This window comes from Gorilla gorilla, chromosome 2, assembly GCF_029281585.2.
Source record: "Gorilla gorilla gorilla isolate KB3781 chromosome 2, NHGRI_mGorGor1-v2.1_pri, whole genome shotgun sequence".
In the NCBI taxonomy this organism is placed as follows: Eukaryota; Metazoa; Chordata; class Mammalia; order Primates; family Hominidae; genus Gorilla; species Gorilla gorilla.
Window position 1 is genome coordinate 143439149 of NC_086017.1, and position 23663 is coordinate 143462811.

General features: G+C 41.1%; 1 protein-coding gene and 1 pseudogene across 3 annotated transcripts in view; one reads left to right on the plus strand and one right to left on the minus strand.

Moving 5' to 3' along the window:
- Positions 1-23382, minus strand: part of CPNE4 (copine 4) — a 747750-nt gene extending 724368 nt beyond the window's left edge. For 2 of the 3 annotated variants that reach the window (XM_004036316.5, XM_055383287.2), the window contains exons 1-2: positions 23069-23373; positions 21879-22006 (exon numbers count right to left, since the gene is read on the minus strand). The gene's annotated coding sequence lies outside the window, so the exon portion shown is untranslated. Of the gene's footprint in view, positions 1-21878; positions 22007-23068 lie in introns of all 3 variants that reach the window. The other variant, XM_055383286.2, reaches the window with a different exon arrangement.
- Positions 18448-18523, plus strand: LOC115934242 (uncharacterized; annotated as a pseudogene).
- Positions 23383-23663: the final 281 nt, after the last annotated feature.

A 23663-nucleotide genomic window follows, 5' to 3' on the forward strand; every position in this document is an offset into this window, starting at 1 on the left:
CAAGAAATCTCATTCCATCAGGCCCATTCTAGCCACCAGTAGCCATCCCAAGGTAAAGCAATTGCTCCTGCCCTCCTGGAATGATGAATCCCCTATTCTCTGCCCTCCTTGAATGGCTGGTGGTTTCAGCTATGAGTGTGGTGTACTGATGCTCAAAGTGTAGTCCAAGGACTGTTGTAGGTCTACTCTTTGTTACTGGTCGCTAACAAGAAAAGTGCAGAAATGAAGAGTAAGCAAACAGAACCTGTATAGCAACTTGACACAGTCATTTCACATCTGTTGAATCTAACGATAATTTTTTTAAATTCTGGCTTATATTTGCAAGTCTTTTTTCTCAATTTTATTTTTCTATTAATTTATTTTTAGTGTATTTTTTAAAATCATGAAGGGATTGAAAAATTTAAAACAAACAAAACAACCAAACAAACAAAAAAAACTGATCCCTCACCTGGGGCACTTTTAAAATTCTTAGTGCCCCGCCTAAACCCTACGCCTACACCTATTGCATCAGAATATCTAGGGTGGCACCAGACATCAACATTTCTTTATAATCCAGGCTATTGTAGTTTGCAAACAGGATGAAGCCTTCCTCTCCAAAGCATGCCTGTGGAGCAACAGCATTGGCATCACCCGGAGCTCGTTAGAACTACAGAGACTCAGACCCCACCCAGACCTATGGAACCATAATTGCATTTCAACAAGAAGATCGTATGCCTACTCAAGTCTGAAAAGGTTAAATTTAGAGAATGATATCAGAGGTATTGGTCTGCTTTTCAAGGCCCCAAGAGCACAGAGATTTTTCTGGAGAGGGAATGCGAAGTGGGTCATCACCAGCACTAATATTACCACAGGGACTTCCTAATTGACTATCCTTCCCACAGCTGGCAAGGTGACCTTTCCTAAACAAACCTGTTACTGCTCTCCTGGGGCCTACAAGATCAAGTCCAAACCCCTGAATGCACAGGATACTCACCACCCCTCACCCCATCCCCAACATTTTGTCCCCTTCTTATCTGCTCAGCCTCCTTCACACACACTCACACACCACACTTTACATACACATCACACTCACTCACACACACCACACACACTCACACACCACACTTTACATACACATCACACTCACTCACACACACCACACACACGCCATGCAAACACTCCATCCATACCGCATATACTCTACATACACATCATATACACACATACCACACACACTGTCACACACACCGCATACACCACACACACCCACACATACCACACACACATATACATCACAGACACCATACCCACTCACACACACAAACATATACCCCACACATACCACACACATATACATCACAGACACCATACCCACTCACACACACAAACATATACCCCACACATACCACACACATCCTCACACATACACACCACACATACACTACACATACACACCCCACACACTCCACATACATATCACACACCCTCACACTTACACACACACGCACACACACACACATACTCTGGACACAACTCCATTCCTCTGCTAATTCCCCTATCTCTGCCTAAAATTCTACCCCCTCTCAATCCTCAATTAATGTCACCCTCTTGCCTACCTAAAGAAATCCTTCCCCTGGTGGCTCACAACTGTAATTCTAGCATTTGAGGAGGCAGACACATGAGAATCACTGGAGCCCAAGTCTGAGACCAGCCTGGACAACATAGAAACTCCTCATCTCTGAAAAAAAAGAAAAATTAGGTGTTGTCCACCTGTAGTCTCAGATACTTGGGAGGCAGAGACAGGAGGATGGCGTGAGCCCAGGAGTTTGAGGCTGCAGTGAGCCATGATTGTGCCACTGCACTCTAATCTGGACAACAGAGCGAGACCCTGTCTCAAATAAATAAATAAATAAAATGACTTTCCATACTTCAAGACACAAGTCAAATATCTCCTTCTCCATGAAACCTCCTAGAAAAGGCAGGCATTTCCTCCTCCAATTTCCCACAGCTTCTCCTACAACCATTCAAATATAGCTATGATTATAGAGTGGGAATTGTTTACATGTCTGTCTTGCTCATGGCTTTGTGCTCTCCCTACTACTTTCTCTCTCTATGGCACCTCACATCCACTCTGTAGCAAAAGGAATCAGAATTTTGTAAGAATCACTGGTCAAGGATCTAACTAGATCCCAATCTCTCCTCACAACTACGTCACTGGTTCGTGGAATTTCCCCTTGAAGATGCACGATCAATTAACCATACTTGGGAAATATTTAATAAATGCTGCCTTGGGAATCCAAAGATGAAGACATTCACGCAGAGAATATCCTTCTGCAACATTTGACTATTCCATTCTCCATTCCCACCCAGTAAGTACCTTAAAACAGTCACAATCCAATGAAAAGGTGAGATGACAGCACTCTTCACATTTTTTCACAAAGCTTTCAAGAGTAAAGATTAAAATACTTATAAACCACACCCATAAGATGATATTTTAAATACAGTTAATTCTCATTATTCACGGTAGCTATGTACTATAAATTCACCTGGAACTCTCATTTAGCAAATACTCAACCACTGCTCCTAAGGAAATACTAGGTAGGTTCCTGCAAGCCTTTGGTCACAACATCTTAATCACTGGGGGGAGTGGAGGGGCTACTTTTTATTAGGTTAAAGGGATTCCCATCTGTTCCTGATGCGTTAGTTTTTCGTCTTTTTAAAAATGATGAATATTATTGGAGTTCTTTTTATCTATTGAGATCATGGCATAAGTTTCTTAAGGTGGAGAATTACACTAAAAGATTTTCTAATATTAAGCCATCCTTGCATTTCTGGGAAAAATCCATTTTGTTTATGTGACATTTTGTACACATCATTGAATTTCCTGATTTTTTGCATAGCATTTTTGCTTCCATGTTAACGAGCAAGATTCTGCTATGATTTTTGTATTCATACTTTATCAGATTGGACATCAAAATTATGCTAAATTCATTAAATGAGTCTCTGTTTACATAAAACGGTGTCTAAGACTGGAATTACTTGTTTTACAAATGTTTGATAGAGTTTACTGGCTAAACCCTTGGAGCCTGTGACCACACTTGTTGGACAACTCAAGTTTTTACCCACTCTGCACATGTCCACAAATGACTGTGAAAGCATCACAACTGTTGATTTGGGAGTTACAAATAAATTTGTATCAAGTAAGTATATTCACAAATATGGAATCTGCAAGTAGTAAAGATTGACTCTATCTAACAAGTGGTAGGGTAAGAGCACTAACAAACCAGAAGAGTTGCAAATCACATTATTTAAGGTCCTAGGGACTCCTGATATGCCAGGCAAGAATACCTTGATTGCAGACAGCTGAGTCATGTGGAGCTCTAGGGAGAGTCCAAAGGAAGAGCTGGGCAGCTGGGGTGGCATAGGGACAGCAGCTATTTACCAATCCATTAGGGAAGAATTGCAATATCTTGTATTCATCACTTTAACTAAACTGGCCCTTCCTGATACCAAAGTAATACCAGGCTGAGAAATTCCAAATTTCTCCTGTTACTCATTATTTTGTAAATCTGTTTGACCCACTTACGTTGGAAACTGTATTACCCCTCCTCCAGACAGAAAACCTAATTATATCTTAAGAAAGGGGAAATCTCCTGACACTGAAATGATTTTAATAGCAATCTGTTGGTACTAGCAAACTGATTATGTTTCATATGGTACCACTCCCAGTCTTCATGGACAGGAGCAGAGTCTTCTCTGTAGAAACTGCAATGTTGTCCAAATTTGCAAAATGCCAGTTCTAGATAGTGACACTCAAGTGCTGAGGAAAGTGGAAGGAACAGCCTGTTATCTTCTACTTCAGTGCTTTGATGGCTGAAATGGGAGGAGTCATAGACTGGCTCTGGCTCAATGCCCTTCAAGGTATAATCTAGTCTAGAGCAGTGCTTTGCAAAATACAATGTGCTTACAAACCGTATGAGAATCTTGGTAAAGTGCAAATACTGATTTAGTAGGTTTGGACTGGGGCCTGAGACTTTACATTTCTAACAAGCTCCGAGCGACTGCTGCTGGTCCAGGGACCACACTATGCATATCAAGGGTCAAGACTGGAGTAGTGGTTCTCAGTCACACTTGGGCATGCATCAGAATTACAGAGAGAAAGGCTGTTAAAGCATAGATTGCTGCCCCAGAGTTTCAGATTCAGTAGCTCTGACTTGGGCCTAATAATTTGCCTTTTTAACAAATTCCCAATTGACAATAATGCTGGAAGTTTGGGGATGGCATGTTGAGAATTACTGATCTAGACTAGAAAGGCAAACCCTTAGAACCATGTTTCCTCCAGCATTTCCATAGACATAAAAATGCTAGCCTTTCATCATGTTGACAAAGAACTTAAATTTCCATAAAAGATATAACTCTAATGATGAAGTTCTCAAGGACAGGGGCCACATCTTGTATTCATTTGATACAATATGAATATAGTAAGAGCAATTAATACAGTCTAGATTTATGGCAATTAAATAATGAATTTTACTATCAGATGTAACATTTTACCCTTTTAGTGCTGTCTCAACTGGTGCAAAGCTGATCACTAGCTGCCAACTCTTGCTCTTAATTCATTTTTACAAATTTCAAAGTCTCTCTCTTCTCTCTCCTTTTTTCCAAATGAAAAGCCCTAGAAAGAAAGCAACTGGGAGTCAGGGGGTTATGGCTCCTTTACTTTTTATCTCTTATGCCTAAAAAAGACCTGTCAAGTCAGGCACAGTGGCTCACGCCTGTAATCCCAGCACTTTGGGAGGCCAAAGCAGACAGATCACCTGAGGTCAGGAGTTCAAGACCAGCCTGACCAATGTGGAGAAACCCCATCTCTATTAAAAATACAAAATTAGCCGGGCACGGTGGCACATGCCTTTAATCGCAGCTACTCGGGAGGCTGAGGCAGCAGAATTGCTTGAACCCAGGAGGCAGAGGTTGCAGTGAGCTGAAATCGCACCATTGCACTCCAGCCTGGGCAACAAGAGTGAAACTCTGTCTCAAAAAAAAAAAAAAAAAAAAAAACTTGTCAAAGTGTAAGTGCTCAATAAATATCTGAGGAAAAGGAAGGAAGGAAAGAGTGAAAGAAGGAAGGGAGGGAGGAAAAAAGGGAGAGAGAGAAGAGAAAGAAAGAAGGGAAAAAAAGAGGGAGGAAACATAATACCCTTAGTTAAATTTGTAGTTTGCCATTGGCATGTCTTCAAAATGATTAAGCTGAATAGCTTTCTAAAGGCAGAATTTTGATTCATTTTAGTTGGGCCTCTATTCCAGATGAAGTCCTTCCAGCAATAAAAATTGAAATGATTTCTTAATAATAATGATAATAAGTTTTCTAATCCAAAGTGTTATGATACTGTTAGCTTATACAATGCAGTTGGCAACTAGGTCACCATGTATAAGCATTATCTATAACATTGTCTTCTAACTGATATATCAGCAGATTGATTTCTCCTGTAAAAAAGATAGCAACTACCAACCAGAGACAATCACAGTCTATTTAACCAGCTAAATAATTAAAGGCCAGATGTTTGCCCACAGCAAGTCAACTGTCCCTTAACTAACATCTTCCAAGAACCAATGAGGCTTGGCTGCCTGTCCTGGTGATGAGACCAAGGTCTACTTACGAGCATTTACAGGTGCCTACTACATGCTGGTGATCTCTGGGAGTCAGGGGGAAGATTAAAGGAGAATCAGGTGCAGCCTATAGCTGTAGTAGTTGGCAGTTTATCTAGAGAGATGATCAGGTAACTAAGTAACTGTATTATAAGAGAGGTATGTACAAAGGCTATGGGATGGCAGAGATAGTGTCAAAATAACTCCTTGGGAGAGTCAGGAAAGACTTGGGAAAGGGTGACATTTATGCTGGCTGTAAAAGAAGATATAAAAGTGAACTTAGAGCTGAGAGTCAAGACACAGTGTTTTCTAAGCAGAGAACAGATATGCAGACATATTGCAAATACATTCTTAGAGAAAAACAAACATCATTAAACCAGTGAGGACAGGGAGTTATCCTGTATCTCAGCATTGAGCATCTGTCACCTGTGTTCACCCAGGCCGATACTTGTAGGTACAGTTTAATTCAGGGCTTGATGACAACAGCAAACAATTCATTAAGAGTGACTATGGGGCCAGGCACAGTGGCTCACGCCTATAATCCCAGCACTTTGGGAGGCCAAAGTGGGCAAATCGCTTTCTATCTAAAAAAAAAAAAAAAAAAAAAGAACAAAACAACAACAACAAAAAGAATGACTATGGCATGAGAACCATGTAGAGTTTACTGCACAGCTCCAGTAGCATGCACACAGTTCCGTATCTACTGAGATAGGTTTGGCATTAATTTCCATTTTCTCATCACCAAGGAACTGGTAAAAGTCTTAGCCACTGGAACTGTTACACCAGATTTCAAATCTTCTTTCACTGTTTATGATCTGCTGATCCACTCTTCTGAGTCTTACGCTGTTTTCATCCCAGTACAATCTGCCCTGTTTTCTTGGACCAGAACCTGTACTTTTAATAGCTGTTTCAATGTATATTCAAGGGACACTTTCATAACGGAGACTTTGCCAATAGTTTTGCCATGAAGAATTCTCCTGCTTACTATGTGAATTGTTGGCCAGCAAATGGCTTCTCTTGCGGGGGTCCATCCTACAGACACTGACCCAATGACGGATGAATAACGTACACTGACACAGATATTCTGCTTGTCAGTCTGGCTAAGGGTCCGGGCCCCTCACAGATACCAAGGAAGGTGCTGTAAAGAGTAGCAGCTGTGGCCCCGTTCAGCCAGCAAAGCTCACATTTATTCAGTATGGATTAAATGACAAAGGTCTTGAGTAAACACTGTTACAGGGTAATTGACCTGGTTGCCGATCCACCAGTAGACAGAAATTATGCACCCGTGGTTGATTAAAGGTTGGTCTTAGGACCACATGAGTAAACAAGCTATTTAGATAAACTACTCTATATTCCTATGTATCTACACCCTACGCTTTTAAGGGAGTTCAGCTGTCTTCAGCCAAACACTTTACACAAACCCCCAGGCCTTCCAAGAGGGTTTGTGTTTCATTCCTATAATTTCATCTTAAAATTTTTCCCACCAGCCTGACTGAACTCCCACATTCTCTCTTTGGTGACAAACCCTGAAGCTTTCTCTCCCTCTTTCTTATTTAAACATTTACTTTCCAGAGCAGCTGCCTGTTTGTTCTTAGTGATTAGCAGTCTCCTGTGGTGGAACAAGGAGAAAAGCATGGTATATCTTGAGGCTTTTTGGTGAAAGAAATACCTTCTTGCATGGATTTGAGCTGAAAATGGGTCCCTCTTGTGGTGAAGTTTCCCACTGGGGGAAAAAGAAACACATGGCCGGCCAGGCGCAGTGGCTCATACCTGTAATACCAGCACTTTGGGAGACTGAAGCAGGTGGATCACAAGGTCAGGAGTTCGAGACCAGCCTGGCCAACATGCTGAAACCCCCATCTCTACTAAAAATACAAAAATTAGCGAGGTGCGGTGGCAGGCACCTGTAATCCCAGATATTTGGGAGGCTGAGGCAGGAGAATCGCTTGAACCCAGGAGGCGGAGGTTGCAGTGAGCCAAGATCGTGCCACTGCACCCTAGCCTGAGCGACAGAACAAGACTCCATCTCAAACAAACAAACAAACAAAAAACACACGGATTCACTCATTCAACAATATTTATGAAGCATCTGCTTATATGCCTGGCATTATCCCAGGTGTTAGGATATGGTGGTAAGCAAAACAGATTAAAAATTCCTTGCCTATCTGAACTATGTGATGCCTCTGTGTAATTTCATAGGAGCTCAAGCTTGCACCTTGAAACCATTCTGAGATGACCATCATGTAGGCTATCCAAAGACATGAAGAAATATAAGAGCAGAATCATTCAACGAGCTGTGGAAAACCATGCCTGTTATTTCTGTGCTTCTCCCATCTAACACAAGTGCCTGGTATAATTTTTATTTTATTCAATAAACATTTATTGAGTGCCTACAATTTATCAGGCAGTTATATTTCAGAACAATATTTTTCAAACTTTAACGGACATGTGAATCACTTGGAGATCTTGTTAAAAAGCAAATTTTGATTCATTTGATGCAAAAGTGGGGTTGGGGGTGGGGTGCAGAGGCTTAGATTTTGCATTTCTAACATCCTTCCAAGTGACGCCAATGTTGCTGGTTCATGCACCACACTTTGACACAATCACTTACATTCTGGTGGAAGACAGGTAAGTCAACAATTAGAGAATAGTAAGTTGAGGCCGGGTGTGGTGGCTCACGCCCGTAATCCCAACACTTTGGGAGGCCGAGGTGGGCTGATCACTTGAGGTCAGAATGTTTGAGACCCTGTCTCTACAAAAATACAAAATAAGCTGGGCGCAGTGGAGTGCGCCTGTAGTCCCAGCTACTCGGGAGGCTGAGGCAGAATTGCTTGAACCGGGAGGCAGAGGCAGAGGTTGCAGTGAGCTGAGATAGCATCACTGCACTCCAGCCTGGGCAACAGAGTGAGACTGTGTCTCAAAAAAAAAAAAAGAGAGAGAGAGAGAGGCCGGGCACGGTGGTTCACTCCTGTAATCCCAGCACTTTGGGAGGCCAAGGCGGGTGGTGGGGCATGAAGTCAGGAGATCGAGCCATGCTGGCTAACACAGTGAAACCCTGTCTCTACTAAAAATACAAAAAATTAGCCAGGCGTGATGGCACATGCCTGTAATCCCAGCTACTCAGGAGGCTGAGGCAGGAGAATCGCTTGAACCGGGGAGGCAAAGGTTGCAGTGAGCTGAGATTGCACCACTGCCCTCCAGCCTGCGGGACAGAGTGAGACTCCATCTCAAAAAAAAAGAAAAAAAAAAGAAAGAGAGCGAGAATGGTAAACTGATGTATAGAAAACACAGTGTAGCGGGGGAACAGAGGAGGACCCAGAGTAAGAACTAAAGATGAGGACAATAGGATGAAACCGGTCTCCTGAAATACAACTCTGAGTCCAGTATGAAGGGTAAAGAGGGAGAGACTGAAGACATAAGCTAATACTCACACCAATAAGGATAACATTTATTATTTACATCATGCTAAGCATTGTGCAAAGTGCTTTATAGCCTAAAACTCATTGAATCCTCTCAATAGCCCTATGAGATAGGCAGCTATGGTAGACAGAATAATGTCCCCCAAAGATGCTCATGTCCTAATCCCTGGAAACTGTCAATATGCAAAAGGAGAATTAAGGTTGTGTAGGAAACGAAGTTTACTTGTCATTTGATTTTAAACTAGGGAGAGTATCCCGAATTACCCAGATGGGCCCAGTGAAACCATAAGCCTCCTTACAGTGAAAGAGGGAAGCCGAAGAAGAGTCTGTGTTCGAGTGATGCCATGTGAGAAAGTTTCAACCAGCCACTGCTGGCTTTAAGGACAGAAAGGGGCCATGAACCAAGGAATACAGGCAGCCTCTAGAAATGGAAAAGCAAGCAAATGGCAGTTTCACCTAGAACCTCCAGAAGGAATGCAGCCCTACCAACACCTTAATTTTAGCCCAGTGAGACCTATTTTAGGCTTCTGACCTCTAGAACCATGAGATAATAAATTTGTGGGTTTTTTAATTTTTGATTTTTATAGGTACATAGTGGGTATGTATATTTATGGGATACATGAGACCAATACAGGCATACAATGTGTAATCATCACATCAGGGTAAATGGGGTATCCGTCACCTCAAGCATTTATCATTTCTTTGTGTTACAAACATACCAATTACACTCTTTTAGTTTTGTTTTTTGTTTGTTTGTTTGTTTTTGAGATGGAGTCTTGCTCTGTTGCCCAGGCTGGAGTGCAGTGGTACGATCTCGGTTCACTGCAAGGTCTGCCTCTTGCCTCAGCCTCCTGAGTAGCTGTAATTACAGGTGTGCACCACCATGCCCGGCTAATTTTTGTATTTTTAGTAGAGATGGGGTCTCACGACATTGGCCAAGCTGGTCTCGAACTCCTGACCTCAGGTGATCCGCCCACCTTGGACTCCCAAAGTGCTGGGATTACAGGTGTAAGCCACCGTACCCAGCTCTTTTAGTTATTTTTAAATGTACAATAAATTATTGTTGCCTGTAGTCACCCTTTTGTGCTCTCAAATACTAGATGTTATTCACTGAATTTGTATTGTTTTAAGCCACCAGAGTTGGGGTAATTTCTTATAACAGTCATTGGAAACTAATACAGTATTATTTAAAGATAAGGAAATGGATGCACAAAAGTTCATTAACTTACTAGTAAGTAGCTAGTTTGGGGTCTGAACTCTGGATTCATGTTAACTACACCTTAGTAGATTCTGGATCTAAGAAATAGGACTTGACAGGATTTGGTAACTATCTAATATGCAAGGATTCAGGAGATGAAGAAATCTAGAACACCACCAAGGTTTCTAGTTCAAACCACTGTTGGGGAAATGACACCACTCATTGATGAAAATATAAGAAATGAACGAGCAATTAGTAATTACGGGAGATGCTTAAAACATATTTGTGTTTGAATTGCACACTCAAATCCAGATTCTGCCAGGAGTCAAGCTAAACTGTGGTAATTCTCTTAAGACATAATATCCTCAACCTGATCTCTCTGGCTCCTCATTCAAGTTCGATAGATGCAGAGTTGGGATGAGGAGATGCAAAAAACACATGTGAGAGATATTGTCAAACAGGGTCAGCCTTTATCTTTCAAAAGAGGACATCTCTGTGGTGTGAAAATTATTATTCAATTGGCACTTCCCTTCAATGTTATGAACTTACCTCAAGATCAACTTAGAAAATAGCTGCCTATCAAACATTCCTAGTTCCCTCTGCTTCAACCCACAATACAATACAAAGATTTGAGGAACCTCCTTTGAGAGACATTTTTTAACTTTAAGTTCAGAGGAAAATGTCCTACCGGCTAATTTAGCTAAAACTCCCTGCCTGAGAAAAGCTCTGTTGTGTAAGCAGGAACTCATAGGCTTTGAAGTTTCAATGACTTGGGTTTCAATGTTGGTTCTGCGGCTTACTATCTGTGTGATCTTGGACAAGTTACTTAACCTCTCTGAGCCTTCTTTCCTCATTATCGTGAGGATTAAATGAGACACATATGTAAAATGCCTGGTACATGAAAGGCACTTAATCAACATTTCCTTTAAATTTTAAATCAGAAAAATATATGGTAAAACAGAAGGGAAAAAAATCTTAATGCATCATTACCTATTATGGGAAGTCACTTTAACACAGTACATTTTTATCACCTCTAAAATGTCCCTCAGTCTTCGCAGCTACTTACCAAGTAAAATGGAGATCTCTGACATCTACCATATAACTCAGCTGATTTATTACCCAGGTTCAAATTCTGAGCTTCCACGCTCTGCAGTGCCTGCTGGAATGACAACTTCACTTAATACACGAAGACCTGGGATCAAATTTCCCCTGCTCTTCTAGGGTCACTCAACCCAGTCAGCTCATCACGTGTAACCCATGTGAAAGCAGGCCCCCATGAAGTCCAGTCTCAAACCACAGTTGTACCAAAGAAACAAAGAACACCAGGAACACAAAATAGCAGAATCAAATATTTTCCTCTTTTCTAGATGATCTCCCCTCCACAACTACTCACAGCTATACTCTTCTCTCAGAAAGCCACACTTTACTCCCTTACTTTATTCAGGTCTCTGCTTAAGTGTCACCTGTTCAAAGACACCTCCCTGATATCTCTAAGCATCTTTTGTTTCTGTCCCTTTATCCTGTTTAATGTTTCTTCATAGAACTTGTTACTATCTAAAACTATATCATAGATTTATGTTTGAGTATTGTCTACTTCTTTCACTCTCATATAAGCTCTAGGAAGACAAGATCTTTTTCTGTTTTGTTATGATTCTTATCATCATGATTCACTGCTGTATACCCAGCACTTAAAACTGATCTAGGCACATAACAGATGCCCAACAAATTTTTGTTAGCTGAATATCAAAAGATCAGTGTTCTTATATTATGGATATGTAACTCAAGTAAAGGAACAAAGAACAAAGATGCTCCAGAAAGGACAGTGTTCTTTTAACTTGACCAGTGGAGCCAACATAGATTGACCTTATAAGGATCTATTTGGGAACACGAGAAACACCCTTTCCAAATAACCTGCTTTGTTCTTTTCCAAAAGGCATACAACACAGATTATTGCTCAGAACAGTGAGTTCATACCAAGAGCAGAGGGAGTAGAGAGCAAACAATAGTTTATATGAAGGTAAGAAGTAAGTGGCTGGAACGAAGGTTGGTACAAAAGCTTATGGTCATGTGAGGAAAGTAATCTCAAGTTCTGGGGTGGCTTCACTTAAGAGGGACATAGTTTTTCAGAGAATAAGGGAAGAAGGCCTATGAAGCTCAGGGCAAGATGTACACACAGAACTAATTTCTCTCTTTTCTGCACACTCTGGGCACACACAATTTAGGTAATTATTAGTTTATCTGATTTAAGTTGCCTCACTCAGAAATATTTCCCAAGAGTGAATGTGCTTTGTTTTTCTCTATATCACCAGCTTCTACTTCAGTGCCTAGTATTGTTGAGGCTCAGAAAACAAATGAAGGCCTCAGAATCAAAAGTTTTTTCTCTGATCTTCTCCTGACCTCCTGTCTCCCAGACCCATTCTGCCCGAAAGTGGGCCATAGACATTATTTTTTCTTATTTTATTATTATTATACTTTAAGTTTTAGGGTACATGTGCACAATGTGCAGGTTTGTTACATAGGTATACATGGGCCATGTTGGTGTGCTGCACCCATTAAGTCATCATTTAGCATTAGATATATCCCCTAATGCTATCCCTCCCCACTCCCCCCATCCCACAACAGGCCCCAGTGTGTGATGTTCCACTTCCTGTGTCCATGTGTTCTCATTGTTCAGTTCCCACCTATGAGTGAGAACATGTGGTGTTTGGTTTTTTGTCCTTGCGATAGTTTGCTGAGAATGATGGTTTCCAGCTTCATCCATGTCCCTACAAAGGACATGAACTCATCATTTTTTATGGCTGCATAGTATTCCATGGTGTATATGTGCCACATTTTCTTAATCCAGTCTATCATTGATGGACATTTGGGTTGGTTCCAAGTCTTTGCTATTGTGAATAGTGCCACAATAAATATACGTGTGCATGTGTCTTTATAGCAGCATGATTTATAATCCTTTGGGTATATACTCAGTAATGGAATAGCTGGGTCAAATGGTATTTCTAGTTCTAGATCCCTGAGGAATCACCACACTGACTTCCACAATGGTTGAACTAGCTTACAGTCCCACCAACAGTGTAAAAGTGTTCCTATTTCTCCACATCCTCTCCAGCACCTGTTGTTTCCTAACTTTTTAATGATTGCCATTCTAACTGGTGTGAGATGGTATCTCACTGTGGTTTTGATTTGCATTTCTCTGATGGCCAGTGATGATGAGCATTTTATCATGTGCTTTTTGACTGCATAAATGTCTTCTTTTGAGAAGTGTCTGTTCATATCCTTCACCCACTTTTTGATGGGGTTGTTTGTTTTCTTCTTGTAAATTTGTTTGAGTTCATTGTAGAGTCTGGATATTAGCCCTTTGTCAGAGGAGTAGGTTGCAAGAATTTTCTCCCATTCTGTAGGTTGCCTGTTCACTCTGATGGTAGTTTCTTTTGCTGTGCAGAAGCTCTTTAGTTTAATTAGATCCCATTTGTCAATTTTGGCTTTTGTTGCCATTGCTTTTGGTGTTTTAGACATGAAGTCCTTGCCCATACCTATGTCCTGAATGGTATTGCCTAGGTTTTCTTCTAGGGTTTTTATGGTTTTAGGTCTAACATGTAAGTCTTTAATCCATCTTGAATTAATGTTTGTATAAGGTGTAAGAAAGGGATCCAGTTTCAGCTTTCTACATATGGCTAGCCAGTTTTCCCAGCACCGTTTATTAAGTAGGGAATCCTTTCCCCATTGCTTGTTTTTGTCAGGTTTGTCAAAGATCAGATAGTTGTAGATATGCGGCATTATTTCTGAGGGCTCTGTTCTGTTCCATTGGTCTATATCTCTGTTTTGGTACCAGTACCATGCTGTTTTGGTTACTGTAGCCTTGTAGTATAGTTTGAAGTCAGGTAGCATGATGCCTCCAGCTTTGTTCTTTTGGCTTAGGATTGGATTTACTTGGCAATGCAGGCTCTTTTTTGGTTCCATATGAACTTTAAAGTGGGCCATAGAAATTATTATCCCTCTTCCCCAAGGCGGTTCATAGAAACCAGAACCCCTTTTCCACAATGCCAGCCATAAAACCTAAAAATATTACTCTAATTTTCTCTCTGTTTTTCTGTGTAACAATTGGCCACATAGCTAGTCATGGTGGCATGCGCCTGTAGTCCCAGCTACTCGGGAGGCTGAAGCAGGGGAATCATTTGAACCTGGAAGGTGGAGGTTGCAGTGAGCCAAGATCACACCACTGCACTCCAGCCTGGTGACAGAGCAAGGCTCCGCCTAAAAAAAAAAAAAAAAAAAAAACTGTCCATAGAGAAATTATCTGACTTGCCTCGTTTGACTACAGGTCATGTAACTGCCCAATGTGTTCACCTTGCCTGCTGCCTAGACAGAGCCGATTTATCAAGATTGGAATTACAGTGGAGAAAGAGTAATTCACACAGAGCCAGCTGTGCAGGAGACTGGAGTTTTATGATTATTCAAATAGGTCTCCCTGAGCATTCAGTGGATCAGAGTTTTTAAAGATAATTTGGTCGGCAGGGGGTTGCAAAGTGGGGAGTGCTGATTGGTCAGGTTGGAGATGGAATCCTAGAGGGTTGAAGTGAGTTTTTCTTGCTGTTTTCTGTTACTGGGTGGGATGGCAGAACTGGTTGAGCCAGGTCTGAGTGGTGTCAGCTGATCCATCCAGTGCAGGGTCTGCAAAATATCTCCAGCATTGATCTTAGGTTTCACAATAGTGATGTTATCCCCAGGAGCAATTTGGGGAGGTTCAGACTCTTGGAGCCAGGCTGCATGACCGCTAAGTCAAACCATGAACTGAATTCCTTCCCAAAGTCAGTTCGGCCTATCCCCAGGAGTGAACAAGGACAGCTTAAAGGTTAGAAGCAAGACGGAGTCGGTTAGGTCTCATTTCTTTCTGTTGTAGAAAGTAAAAAGTTTCCTCTTCAAAGTTCCCCGTCTTGTTAAAGAATAAATCATAAGTGTTAGAAATGGCAGTTTCTTGTAAAGACTTTCTTCAAGCCTCCTTGCTTTGTGCTAATAACTCTTTGTTAAGCCCTATCCTATGTAACTGTTGGACATGCTCACAAGCATGTTCCAGCTCACAGTCTATGCCCATTCCTTATTTGGAAATGTTATTGCTTCCTTAAACCTTTTGTAAGCAACTTCTTTGTTCTTCCTTGCACTTACCTATTTAGGAAAGTTTTAGGCTATTAGCAAATCGGGTATCAGTTTAAGATTGTGAGGTTCAGCTCCAGCCAATGGATGCTGGACACAGCAGTAAGGACGACCCAAATGTACAAGGGATAAATATGTCTGCTTTTCCTTTGTTCAGGTGTGCTCTCACCATTGTTCCATCTGCGATTGAGCACCCTTTCTGCAGAAAGTAAAGATTGCCTTGCTGGGAGATCTTTTGTCTCCGTGCTGACTTTTCTTTGCCACACCAATTATTTCTAACAATTTTGGTATTTCTAACAACTGTCATAATTCCCTCAGTTATAATTTTGCAGAGGTGGTTTTAGTCATAAGACCCCCATTGCAGAGAGAGGCCAGCCCCACAGCCAGAAGAAAGGACTGAATGCTCAGAGAGGCCAAGAAGAATCTAGGCAGACTTTGCTGGGTTTCCCACTCAGTCCATTAGCAGGAGATCTTACCCTTTTTGTCCAATCACAGTTCTACACAGCTGTCCATACTTTGTTGAACCTAAGCATAAAAATGGGCAATTTCCCCTTTATTTTTGGGTCTTCATTCTGTAGGCTCTTTTGTATAATGTTAAATAAATTTGTATGACCTTTCTCTGATTATCTGCCTTATTGTGAGTTGATTTTTCAGTGAACTATCAGAGGGCCAAGCTCTTGATCCTGACAGTATATTTCAGATTTCATTAAATACTTGTTAAATAAATACATGATAGAAAACAATGTTATTTGTCAATAATTAAAATACCAAGATATAAAATTGCCATTTCTTTAAACTTTTGGCTCACACATACCTTTTAGCAGAGATATAGCAGGATGGTTTAAAAAAAAGAAAGAAAGAAAAGAAAGAAATACCAGCTTTATATTCAGGAAATTCTGGCTTTTAATACTCTACATTAAAACCAAGATTCTGTTATGAAAGCCACCCGGTTTGTGTTACTTTGTTAGCGAAGCCCCAGGAAACTAATATAAAGGGCAAAATAGAGGAAGAGGGAGGGAGAGAAGAAAGACAGCAACATCAGCCTAGTAAATTGAGTCTCTCTGGAAGAAAAAAGAAAAAAAGACAAACATTCACCTAAAGCTAATTTGTTATGGGTTTTTTTGTTTTTTGTTTTTGGTGTGGTGGTTTTTTTTGGATGGAGTTTCACTCTTGTTGCCCAGGCTGGAGTGCAACAGCGCAATCTCAGCTCACTGCAACCTCCGCCTCCCAGGTTCAAGCAATTCTCCTGTCTCAGCCTACTTAGTAGCTGGGATTACAGGCGCCCACCACTATGCCCAGATAATTTTTGGTATTTGTAGTAGAGACAGGGTTTCATCATGTTGGCCAGGCTGGTCTCAAACCCCTGACCTCAGGTGATCCACCTGTCTCGGCCTCCCAAAGTGCTGGGATTACTGGCATGAGCCACCGTGCCAGGCCAATTTGTTATGTTAACATAGCCTCAAGTTTCCTAAAAAATAGTTAATACGTGTTCCTGATGTTTAAGTGTTTCTTTCCTGAGGAGGTAATAGATGAGAAACCTTTCCCTACAGTAGTGTTTAAGGGGGTCAACATGGGTCTTCAGCAACATCACTTGTAGTACTTGCTTGAAATTCCCATTTCTGCTTCCACTGAACCTTCCAAATCTGGAGATTCCAGGAACATGAATTTCTCACCAGCTCCTCAGGGGATTCTTTAAGAAAACCTCTATCTAGCAGCCTTCTGCTCCCTCTGTTGTCCAAGTTATACGTTTGTAAGTTTCATTGGTTGGTTTTATGAGGAATATGTTCCCCCACATTCTACATTTTCCTTTGTGCTAAGAAAGGATCTAGAAACATCTGAAACTCTAACATTGTAATTGAAGCTGTGGATCAAACTGTAGAAATTATAAATTCATCTGGTTGTTTATTACATCTTAGTTCATTTTGTGTTGCTTAGAATACCTGAAACTGTGTATTTTATAAAGAAAAGGAATTTATTTTCTACAGATCAGGAGGCTAAGTCCAAGGTCGAGGGGTTACATCTAGTGACAGCCTTCTTGCTGGGGACTTCTTTACAGAGTCCCGAGGCAGCACGGGATATCACATGGCAAAGGGGCTGAGCATGAGCTCAGGTCTCTCTTTCTCTTCTTATAAAGCCACCAGTTCCCCTCCCATGATAACATAATAATCCATTAACCCATTAGTCCATGGATGGATTATTCCATTCTTGAGGGAGAGCCCTCATGCAATCATGTCTTTTTTTGTTTTCTTTGAGACAGAGTTTTGCTCTTGTTGCCCAGGCTGGAGTGCAATGGTGCAATCTCGGCTCGGTGCAATCTCGGCTCACTGCAACCTCCGCCTCCCAGGTTCAAACGATTCTCCTGCCTCAGCCTCCCGAGTAGCTGAGATTACAGGCATGAACCATCTTACCCAGCTAATTTTGTATTTTTAGTAGAGACGGGGTTTCACCCTGTTGGTCAGGCTGGTCTTGAACTCCTGACCTCAGGTGATCCTCCCGCCTCAGCCCCCCAAGGTGCTGGGATTACAGGTGTGAGCCACCACGCCCAGAATTCAATCATGTCTTAAAGACCCCATCTCTCAATACTGTCACACTGGGGATTAAGTTTCAGTGTGAGTTTTAAAGGGTACATTTAAACCATACCACTCTGGGATGTAGGTTGTTTTGATGAGGGACAGTCTCAAAATGGGAGGAAGATTAGAATATATATATATATATAATAATACGAAGAAAAGGCTTATCTATGTATTAACCGGGGAAAGTTTGCCACTTTGGTAGGACAAAAAAATTTATAAAAATGGTCACTATATCAAGATAAATGCCCCTGTCTACAATGAAGATTTAATTATTGTAAACTTTTATGCAGCATCTAAATCCATAAGTCAACAACTTCTAAAAATGTAATGAGAAATAGGTAAAAATTTAATTATAGTAAGAGACTGTAGCTTATCTTTGAAAATGAATAAAAATAAAAAACAAAGTGTCCTACAGCCAAAAAACTTTAAAACTCTCTCTGAATTTGTTTCAGAAAAAATTCAAATCAAGTAAAGTAAATAGATCCTTTTGTAGTTCATAAGAGTGATTATTGGGTTTTCACGCTCATGTGCGAGATGTGCCTTTCTTTTTTTGTTGTTTTTGTTTGTTTGTTTTTTGAGACAGAGTCTCGCTCCGTCACCCAGGCTGGAGTGCAGTGGCGTGATCTCGGCTCTCTGCAACCTCCGCCTCCCGAGTTCAAGCATTTCTCTGCCTCAGCCTCCCAAGTAGCCGGGATTACAGGCACCCGCCACCATGCCTGGCTAATTTTTTGTATTTTTAGTAGAGACAGGGTTTCACCATCTTGGTCACGCTGGTCTTGAACTCTTGACCTTGTGATCCACCCGCCCCGGCCTCCCAAAGTGCTGGGATTACAGGCGTGAGCCACCGTGCCCGGCAGCCTTTTTTAAACCTTTTTACCACATCCGCACATTACCCATCTGACATGGAAAAAGAAAAGAATTGTAAATAATTTAGAAAATAACAATAAAATCACAATGCATGAGAAACTATGGGAAACCTCAAAAACCATGAGAAAAAATTCATAACTTTAAACATTTTAAATATTAACCAATAAAGAGTTGAGGACTAAACTGATTTTTTTATCTTGCCCAAATTCCCATCTAAAGAGTCTGGGGAGTCATGCCCTATAAACCCTAAGTTCTCATCAGATGGGTTTTATTTAACCCTATATACCGTGGCTTTCCAACCTGACTCTGGCATAACATTATGAGACAAGGAAGAAAATCAAAATATTTTACCCCAAAACATGTTTATTTGCCATATCTTGAAATGGCCCTGCAAAGCTGTCCTTTGTGGGGGAAAATTTGTGTCTGTAAAGAATCTCTGTTAACATAACTAGATCTTTTTCTTCCAGGCCCTCCCAATCCTAGAGATTAACTAAAAGTCTAGCACCTTTTAAAGATCTGAATATGAAATATTTGCCATCTATTATCTCTAAGGGCAGCCACAATAAGATTTCAAAGGAACCTTGGCCTCCACAATCTTTTATCTTAACCCAAATATTTCCTTTCTGTCAGTCTCAGATCTTTAGACAAACTCAGCCAATTGTCAACCAGAAAATGTTTAAATTTACCTATAGCCTGGAATCCCACACCCCTGACTTTGAGTTGTATCATCTTTCTGGATCAAACCAATGTATTTCTAACATGTATTTGATTGATGTCTCATGCCCGCCTAAAATGTATAAAACCAAGCTGCACCCCGACCTTCTGAGGGCTGAGGGCTGTGTCACGGGTCATGATCACTCATATTTGGCTCAGAATAAATCTCTTCAAATATTTTATAGAGTTTGACTCTTTTTGTTGACAAAGCTTTTAAATTAAGCTTTTAAATCAAAACATTTTAGAAGAAGAAAGCTAAAGTAAACCAAAAGAAACATGAAAGATGAAAGTAAAAAACCATGAATTACAGAAAAAAAAACAGAGAGACAGGACTAATAAATACATCTAAGAACTGAATCTTAGAAAAACAATGAAATAGGTAGCTTAACTGGCTAATATAATTTTTAAAAGGCAATACAAAATGAACACATTTAGAAGTGAGAAAAATATACATGCACATAAAGGGAATTTTAAAAGTTTATAAAAACTGGATGAAATAGATTATTTTAATATAAATTACAAGTTTATACTAAATGTAAGTTAATTTACCAAAAATGACAGCAAAAGAGATGGAGAAAACCAAGGACACAAAATACTACAAAGAAACTGAGAAAGTGATCAAATGGTTACCCTTTTAAAAACACTAAATTCAGACAATTTCACAGAGGGGTTCAATCAACTTCGGTCAAATCTACAAGGAACAAAGCTTGCCAGTGTTATTAAAATAGTTCCAAAGCATAAGGGAAAAAGCCTATTCAATCAGTATTTACAAAACCAGTATAACTTTGACACCAAAATCTGAAAATAATAACACAGAAAACTATAGACCAATATTTTATGAACACTATTTTAAAATCCAAAATAAAATAATGGAAAAAGAAAACATCTATTAAAAAAATGCAACACGATCAAGGATTCAATGAAGAAATTTAAAAATTCAACATATTAAAAGATCAAAGGAATGTCAACCTAAAGGAAAAAACGGAGGCCAACTTAACGTAAGTAGAGATTTTATTTGGACCAAGTTTGAAGACTACAGCTTGTGAACATAGATTTAAGTTGCCCTGAATATATGCTCTGATTAGCTGCAGTTACAAGTAGGTTTCTAAAGAAAAAGAAGAAGCAGTTCCTAAGTTGCTTACCAAGAATTTTATATTAAAATCACATAAGCTACTGATCGGCTATACATTGTTCTTCATATCAAAAATTCTAGGAACATGAAAGTAACGGGTGAGGCAGATAGTCAGGAACAAAATGCTTTCCTTTTTTTTTTTTTTTTTCCCCACTTTTTAAAAGGCAAGGTCTTGCTATATTGCCCAGGCTGGTCTCCAACTCCTGGGCTCAAGTGATCCTCTTCTGCCTCAGTCTCCAGAGTAGCTGAGACTATAGGCATACACCACCATGCTTGGCTAATTTAAAAAAAAAAAAAATTAGGAACAGGGTCTTGCTATGTTGCCCAGGCTGGCCTCCAAATCTTGGGCTCAATCAATCCTCCTGGCTTGACCTACCAAAGCGCCAGTATTATGGGCATGAGCTGATGTGCCCACCATCCTCTGTACTCTTTATTTATCATCATACAAAATTAATACTTGAATACACACAAACTTCAAATCTCCTCCATCCCCCTCCCAGTTTTCAGCTCCCTTTCTTAGCTAATTTTTCCCAAAGAGTTCTTGGTGGTTACTACTTTTACATCTTCAGCTCCCACTGCTTTTTCAATCAGTTGTGATTGTACTTCCATCTCCACCACTCCACAGGCACTGTTCCCATCAGACTCAACACGACCTCATCTTGCCAAATCCAGTGGTCACTTCTCTGTCTCTGTCTTTCTTCAGCAAACACTCAGGGCTTTCAAAAAAGCTGACCACTTCCTCATTGAAATACTCTCTCCACCAAGCTTCTACAACACTACACTCTCCTGTTTCCCTTCTAAGTTCTGCCTTCATGTTTTCAGGCCCCTCCTCCTCTGTTTCAGCTCTAAATACCAGAGGACCAGAGAGCTGTGTTCCTGTTCCTTTTCTTTGTAATTTTTTAGTCATGTTACCAAACCAAACCAGGGTCTGCTCACTCAGTGCAGTAAAGCCAAACATCTACACCAAGGTTTTGCAGCAGGGGGGAAAAGAAGGCATTTATCTGCAGGGCACCAAGCAAGGAGAATCAGGCAGCTCACACTGTAAGACCCAACCTTCGCAATAGCTTACAAGCAAGAGTTTTTAAAAGCAGGGATAAATTTCAGGGAAGTAGAAGTTACAGGCAGAATTTTAAGGCATATGTGGAGGTTATATATTGATTTGGCCTAAAAAGACAGTATATATTGAAGCAGGAACTTACAGGTCATTGGTGGATTCGAGGATTTTCTGATTCGCAATTGGTTAAGGAAGGGAAACTTTGTCTAAAAACTTGGGATCAGCAGAAAGGAATGTTAGGTCTGGCCCATGGGTATGACGTCCTTTAGGCTCCTAAGGAAGAAGTTTAGAAAAAAGAACGGCAGTCAGAGTTCAGTTCTCAATCGCCCCTTATCTGAGGTCTACAGGCCAGTGGATCCGTTTGGCGGGGGTCTGTGTTTCTGAAAAGTAGCTCAGGGACATATGTTAAGATGTTGTCTTTAGTTTCTATAGGGAACCAAACATCTCAGGACTCTAACTACCTTGGCTATTGTTTTCAGCTACTATTATCTTCTTGCTTATCAAGTTGCTTATTTACTTCTCAGGGCTAGTGAGGCGGCTAGTTCACTGCCTAGAATTTCCCCGGAAGGAACTCAATATTTTCCTCTATTTCCATGCTTGGCAAGGGGGGAGGGGGGCCCTAAGAGGGATCCCTGCTCCGTTTCTGTCATGTGACCTTAGACGAGCAACTTAATCTTTCTGAGCCTTAATTTCCTCATCTATAAAATGAGTTAATAATAGTACCTTTCTCATATAATTATGTCAAAGTCAAAATAAACATGTAGAGATGAATCCATAAATTTAATATTTTATTTGGGAAGAAAGAATTGCAATTTGGGCCATACATACAGACCTGGTGGTCTTTGGGTACGTCCGAGTAGCAAAGAACGGCTTAGCAGTTTTGAAACGGGAAAAGTTCCCTTATTCCCCTCGCAGGGCGTGTGACGGGGGTGTGGCGCGCTTCTTCAGTGCCCCGCTGCTCACACCTCTAGGGGGAGCATACAGACGGTCAGGTTGTGAGGCTCCGACCCCATAGCAGTGTCTAGGGGTTAATGTTTACAGCTGAAGCCCCACTGGGCATGTGTTACAGGGTGCTCTTTCAGTTTAGCCGTCCGTAGGAGGCTTGTACTAGTCAGCTCAATCAGACACCCTGCCTTATCGCAGGGACAGAGGGCTTTCTGTATCATGGGGTTTCTTGCCCTGGTGTACCAGAAGAATCAGATCACACGTAGGCTTGGAGAATGAGTGCAAGGTTTAATGAGTGGAAGTGGCTCTCAGTAGATGGGGGAGCCAGAAGGGAGATGGAATGGAAGGTTGCTTTCCCCTGGAGCCAGGCCGCCCAGCAGCGGGGCTTACCTTATACCGCCCGGGCCAAAGTCCGTGTCCTTCCGCCGGTTGATGGCCTGCAGGCCTGCTGGCCTACCGGCGTCTGTCAGCATGTTCTTAGGCCAGTGCGTTCCTCTCAACGTCTAGGTGCTTGTGTCTTTTTCCACTGCTGTGATCCTCTCAATGTCCAGCCGCTTGTGTGTCTGCCCACTAGGGTCTCAGGGTTTTTATAGGCACAGGATGGGGGGATGGGGGCATGGTGGGCCAGCGTGGTCTTGGGAAATGTAACATTTGGACCTGAAAACAAATGCCTGTCCTCACCTAGGTCCGTGGGCACATGCCTGGGGGTGGAGCCCTCGCCAGGGACCCGCCCTTCTCCGCCCAGCACTTCCCTGCCCTATTCCCATATCAGTTTTATAAAAAAGGAGAAATGTTATGTATTCTTCTTTGAGAAAGTTCATTAGCATAAGAAAGAATTTAGGGAGTCAGAAAGCTTCAACTGGTGAATGGTGGCTGTGGGCATTAGTGCTAGCCTTTGCAGCACGTTATCTCAGAAGATAGAGATAAAACTGGTTTCAGGTTACAACAAGCAGTTTGGGCTTGCAGAGAATTACATTCTTTCAGC